This window comes from Ambystoma mexicanum, chromosome 11 (assembly GCF_040938575.1).
Source record: "Ambystoma mexicanum isolate Mex_15411 chromosome 11, UKY_AmexF1_1, whole genome shotgun sequence".
Taxonomy (NCBI): domain Eukaryota; kingdom Metazoa; phylum Chordata; class Amphibia; order Caudata; family Ambystomatidae; genus Ambystoma; species Ambystoma mexicanum.
Window position 1 is genome coordinate 1,201,060,946 of NC_090934.1, and position 6,000 is coordinate 1,201,066,945.

The following is a 6,000-nucleotide window of genomic DNA, read 5'->3' on the forward strand; positions in this document are numbered from 1 at the left end:
GCTGTCGGGGGGGGGGGGCCTGGTGCGCCCAGTGTCCAGTCTCGCTGATGCCGCCCCTAACACCGCTCCACGTAGGGACAGCTAGCTGGCCAAGGCTGTTGCATGTTGCCCCGCTCCAGATGCCACTTGCGCAGTGTGGGCCGGCATATTTGCCTTGGCGCGATGTCTCCCCGTGTGTCTCCTGTCCCCCGTACCTCTCCGACGTGGCAGGCCCTTTGTGGTCTTCTGTTCTAGGGCTTCGTGACAAGATCTCACCTCCCGTTCACGTTTCAGCACTCCACACTTTCAGGAGGCCCTCTATCGCACCCTGCAGCCGCTCGCCGCAGTTTGTCTCTGGGTCAGGGTGTCTCCTCCGCTCGTCTGCAGGCAGAGAGCCATGACGTTGCTGCGGCTCCTCCACGGCCCCAGCTCCTCTCCGGGTCACTTCGCCTGTCACCGAAATCCGGGGGCAGGGCCCGTAAGGGGAGCGCAGCTCTCCTCGCCCCCGCCGGCCCAGCAGGCCTCCCGTCCGGCAGCGTTCCGGGACCGCTGCTCCCTCCGGGCTTCAGGAGGTAGGTGCAGGTGCTGGGGGACCCAGTCTCCGCCTCCCGGTGGACCCGCCCTCCGTTCTCCCGCTCATGTCGGCAGGTGAGATGTGCTCCTCCCGATCGGGACTCCGCCGGGACCGCGCCCACTCTCCCAGCACAACCGTGGTGCACTGGCTCAGAGCGTCCGATCAAGCCTGCCCGCAGCCATCTTGAAGGCAGGCCGGTCTCCGCTCGTCAGCAAACTTCGCTCGGACGCCTCCAGCTGCTCCGGCCGCGGTTTTTCCCGATCTTCGGATCAAGTGTGCCCAAGGATGTTTGCCTGCACACGGAGGAGTTTCAGCTCCCAAAACTTTAGAAAATCAGGCTTTTTTTCCCCAGGATGTTCAGTGCAGCTGCGGGAGCCGAGCAGACACACGTCTATCTCATCTCACTGCTGGCCACGCCCCCAACAATAGCATTTTCAAACACATTTTCATAATGCCTTTGCCCTCCATATGCCAGGACACTGCCAGTGTAAAAAGCATTTCCATATCGTTTGTGCCCACAAATGTCCATTCTGGTGCACCTATATATGCCACTATTCCCACATAGACCATAATGCCAGTAACGATACTAGAAAAAAACATGTTTATATTGGCTCTGCCAATACATGCTAGTATCTCCATGTCAGAACATACTCCTGTTGGATTTGCCTTAATGCCAGTAAAAGAAAATCCACAGTAAACTGCTACACAAATCCCCCACTTGTCATATAAGAACTCTCATCATGCTGTATTTGATCCCTAACGGCAGTCATGCCACAGTAAGAAAACTTTGTCTTGTAGGCTGCACAAATGCCCCCACCCCAATGTATAAACACCTACGTTGCATGCGGCCTTAACACCAGTAATAAACTGCAATGCCACAGTAACAAAACATGCTCTTGCTTGCTAGCCGGTAAAATAGCTCAGCGGACTGAGCGCTCGCTGTTGCAATCCAAGTGAGATTCGCAGGTTCAATCCCGGCAAGGCCAACTCAGCCTTTCATACTTCAAAGCTCGATAAATTAGTTCAAACTTCAGTTGGGTGATACATTTTATGTAAATATGTTATCTGTTATATATATATATATATATATATATATATCATTGCACAACCCATATGGTTAAGCTCATCACGTTATATTCCCCCATGTGAGAATATTTATGTTGCCTTTGACCTTCACAGTAAAAAGAAAAGGCCACGTCAAAATAAGGACACATGCCCTCCCCCATGTAAGCACAGTCATGTTGGCTTTGCCCTTAATGCAAGTACAACGTTCGGATCACTGCGCCGCCCATAATGTCGACTTTCAAAAAGCCGACTTCCATTATGGCGCGGCCGAATGATCCCATATATTACTGCGCCCTGCATCCCCCTAGCCGTCTCCCCCCTACCCACTTACCTTTTCGGCAGCACACACAGAAGTGTGCCGCCGTCTCAACTATACGCCTGCAGCGTCAGTTCTGTCCCACTAACATGGGTCTGAACTGGCGCTGCAGGGTGCCTTTGTCCTTTTTTTTTTGTTTCCTTTTCTCTTTATTATCCCTCGCTAACATCTAATGGAAGCATGGGACATCCCTGCAACCCCCGACCCCCCATTACTCCAACTAATGGGGGGGAGGAGGGGGACACCCCTGCACCCATTAGTCAGAGTAATGGGGTCGGGATTTTAGTATGGGGCAAAGGCGCCATATTCGGTATAGTATCGTACAATCCCCCACATTCCATGCCACAGTAAGACCCAGCCAGGCCAGCCCCACTGTAGTCACACCCCCTCCACTCCAACCCCACATAATACTCAAGTTGGTTTTCTTTTGCCCAAAAACTGGAGTAAAACAGGCCATGCTCCTGTCAAAAAATGTTCATGCTCCAATGCCCCTCCCCAGGCCCCAGCTTGCAAACACACACATACACAGATACACACATTCATACACTTTCATCCGCCAGTCACGCACCCACAGAGCTGATCTGTCATTCAAATGAGCAACCAGAACATTTACACTGCGCTCGCATTAACTCGTACAAGCACGCCCATGTACACCAGTCACACTGCATTCATTCATATGTGTGCACTTGCTGACACCTAGTATAATACAGCGCATACAGGAAGGACCCAGGCTACCCCTCCCTCTCGACACTTACAGGTGTCCTTCACACCACATTAGACAGATACTTGAATTTGATCTGTGCTCTCATTCAGTAGACCACCACTGTTTTGTTATACAACAGAATTCTTTATTTTTCTCATACATTAAGGCTTTGAATGTTACCAAGCGAAACAACATTTTCTTGGTGCCCACATTGGTTCATCATATAATGTAACTGTGTTGCCCCTTTTTGTAAGCCAAACCTAGTAGAATGCATTCATATACCCACTTAAACGCTCCCTCGCATGCACGCAAGCACACATTCATACATGCATACAATCCCTGTAACTACAGCACACAAATTCACTTTTTTTGTTTGTTAATGCTATTATTAAAGCATGGGCCATGTAAAAGCTGAGCCAGTGGTCGGGAGGGTCTACTGAAAACCCCCTGGGCAGGCTTTTGTCCTCCGCCTCTATATTCATGTCGATTACTGTTTTCTCACCTCAGAGAGCGGTGTATTTGCTTAGTTAAAAGTAAATACACTGCTCTCTGAGGTGAGAATGTCAGAGGTTATGTCTGAGCCCGGGCTGGCCGTCACAGCAGAGCGATGCTTGATGCGTCAAAGTGTGGGGGCCGGGGGTTTAGTTCTCCCAAGCTTATGCCTGGCACCGCCCATGGTTACAGTTACTGGGCTGCCCTCACCAGCCAAAGTCAGCTCCCTGGCCCAGAACATACACACATTCTTTGACTCAACATTCACTTGCTTATTCACCCACAGCATTCACTCACTCATTGCATGAGAGGATCAGAAGTGACCTTCCCATACATTTTTTTATCTCCCTGCTCCTGTTCCAAATAGGCACAGGTAAATGTTTTTCCCACCTGTGCTTTGAAAAGTGCACCTCTTTTGAAAATTGTGATTTACTTGAAAATGCCCTGAACCCCCTTTCCACCCTCTTCCTTGCACAGTTGTGCATTTGGTGGGAAAAGAGCACAACTATGATGCACACATTTAAATGTCCTTTGTGCACGGTTCACCACCTTTTTGGCGCAAGTGAAGTGAATGAGCATCCATCAGTTTCACCAAACACGTTTTGAAAATCGTGACACGATGGTTTATGCCTACTGATCACTTCTTTATGATGTACGTTCATTTCAGAGGATGTGGTTCTTGTTGTCAGAAGGGAATAAGGAATAGACACACGGGAAGGAAAGGGTGCATGGGGCGTTAACTGTTTCTGCAGTCATTAACCTCAGATTTGCTCAGGAGCAGGTATTGTGTTAAATACCATAGCTTCAGAGCAGATACTGTGACTGGGATCGTTAGCCCCAGAATACTTACTGTGCATGCCATCATTCTCGCAGAGCAGGTATTGCGTTTGTGGTTGTAAACCCCAGGGCAGTTGTTCTGTCATATGTAAATCCGGTACTATGTCTGTAATTATTTGCTCCAGGGGAGGTATTGTCAGATGTAGCTGATGAACAGGCATGTAATGTATCAGAAGTCATTAGCGCCAGAGCAGGTATTGTGTCTGAACTCATTCGCTCCAGCCAGAGATCGTGATGGGTCTTTACCATTAGCGCTAGAGAAGGTAGGGTCTGCTGCTAGTGATCGGGGTGTTTCTGCAGCCATTAGACCTACAACAGACACTGTGCCTGCAGTTATTATCCACAGAAGGGTCGTTAGACCCAGAGAAAGTACCGGATCTGCAGCCATTTGCCCTGGGGAATCATTACTTTCAGAGTAGGTACTGGAACTGGATCTCTGTACACGTCTGCAATCGTTAACTGGCGATGGTGTGTGTGTGTATATCTAAATAACTTACACCAGTCTACGGCCTGTGTGGTAGCTGCACAGCAGTTACTGCGTCTACGAGCATTCCAGGGACTGTACTGTAAACGAGCTTCAGAGCAGCTACTGTGTCTACAATACCAACATCAGGCTGCCCTGCGTCATTTCCAAACCAGGTGTTTGGAAAGACACGTACTTACAATTTTTAATTTCAACATGTGGTGAATACAATACAACAAATTACAGCTTCAACCTCTTACTTCAACGGGCATTTCGAGGGGTTGCAAAAGGGCTCTTCTTACCAATACAACGACAAAGCGGTGAAAATGCTATAAGTTAATGGACGCTAAAAGAAATGCATATAAAATTAATTACAGGCGCTGGGTCGCACGAACTCACCAGTTGCTGCCTGGAAACTGGAAAGGAGCGTATGGTAAAGTGAGGACTTATGTTGCTTTCATTATCAATTGAAACACACATTTAAAGTCCCAATCAGACCCGATAGCATTGTGTTTGTTTAAAGTTTGCTGACACTTTCTGAAATGCCTTTAAAGAATTATGACGTATATAACGTTTTCAGAAATGCCTTTAAGTCGTCGTGACGTTTTCACGTAGGACATCCGACGTTTACGTGCTTAGGAAGAGAATTATGGCACAAGGACCGTGCCGTGCACGGGCAGGTGTATTTAGGTGCTAGTAGGTTTGTTTTTCATACTTTGATTTTGGTTGCCGCAACAGCGGGTCTTTGTGTGTCTTCTTCGCTGGTAAGTAGTACTCCCCGGCCGGCTCTCTCTCGCTCTTCACCCCCCACAGAACTGGTGGTTTATAGCCGGCAACGCACGCCGAGGCAAGTCGGATTTATTTACTTGAATGTTTTCCACCTCAAAATGTCAGTGGCTTTTTACGGTCTTCCCGGGCTTTCTTCAAAACTGTACAGTTTATACACCATTTTTTTAACCCTTATCTGCACAACACGGCTTTCACTGTTTGAACAGCCATGAAATTACACATGCCTGGGTGGCATACCTACCTACATTTGAAAATCAAAATTCCTGAGATGTATGCCCCACCCACAGCCACACGAGACTCCGTCCATTTGCACATGGCTACGCCCACACGCCTGGCCACCTGTCAAAAAGGTAAACTTGGTTGTTGAAGCTGTCATTAGAAACATTTTCTCCACCTTCATTTTGCTTACTATAGCACTGAAAATCATTCATTCAATGCTATGGTAAGCAAAAACGAAGGCGGCGCCACAGCCGAAATAATGTTGCTTTCAATCCATGTCATTGGATTGAAAGCAGCATTATTTCGGCTGCGGCGCCGCCTTCATTTTGTTTACCATAGCATTGAATGAATGAATGATTTTCAGTGCTATAATAAGCTAAATGAAGGCATGCTGCTTTCAATCCAATGACATGGATTGTAAGCAGCATTATTTCGGCGGCGCTCCCTTGATTTTGCTTACAATAGCACTGCAAAAAATTAATTCATTTGATGCTAGTAAGCAAAAGGAAGGCGGCGCTGCAGTTGAAATAATGCTGCTTTCAATCCAATGACATGGATTGTAA

At 48.0% G+C, this 6,000-nt stretch overlaps 1 protein-coding gene across 1 annotated transcript in view; it reads right to left on the minus strand.

The window, feature by feature from the left end:
• Positions 1–5,019, minus strand: part of SNUPN (snurportin 1) — a 402,681-nt gene extending 397,662 nt beyond the window's left edge. Inside the window, exon 1 of the mRNA XM_069624560.1 lies at positions 4,829–5,019. The gene's annotated coding sequence lies outside the window, so the exon portion shown is untranslated. The remainder of the gene's footprint in view (positions 1–4,828) is intronic.
• Between the last annotated feature and the right edge of the window lie 981 nt (positions 5,020–6,000).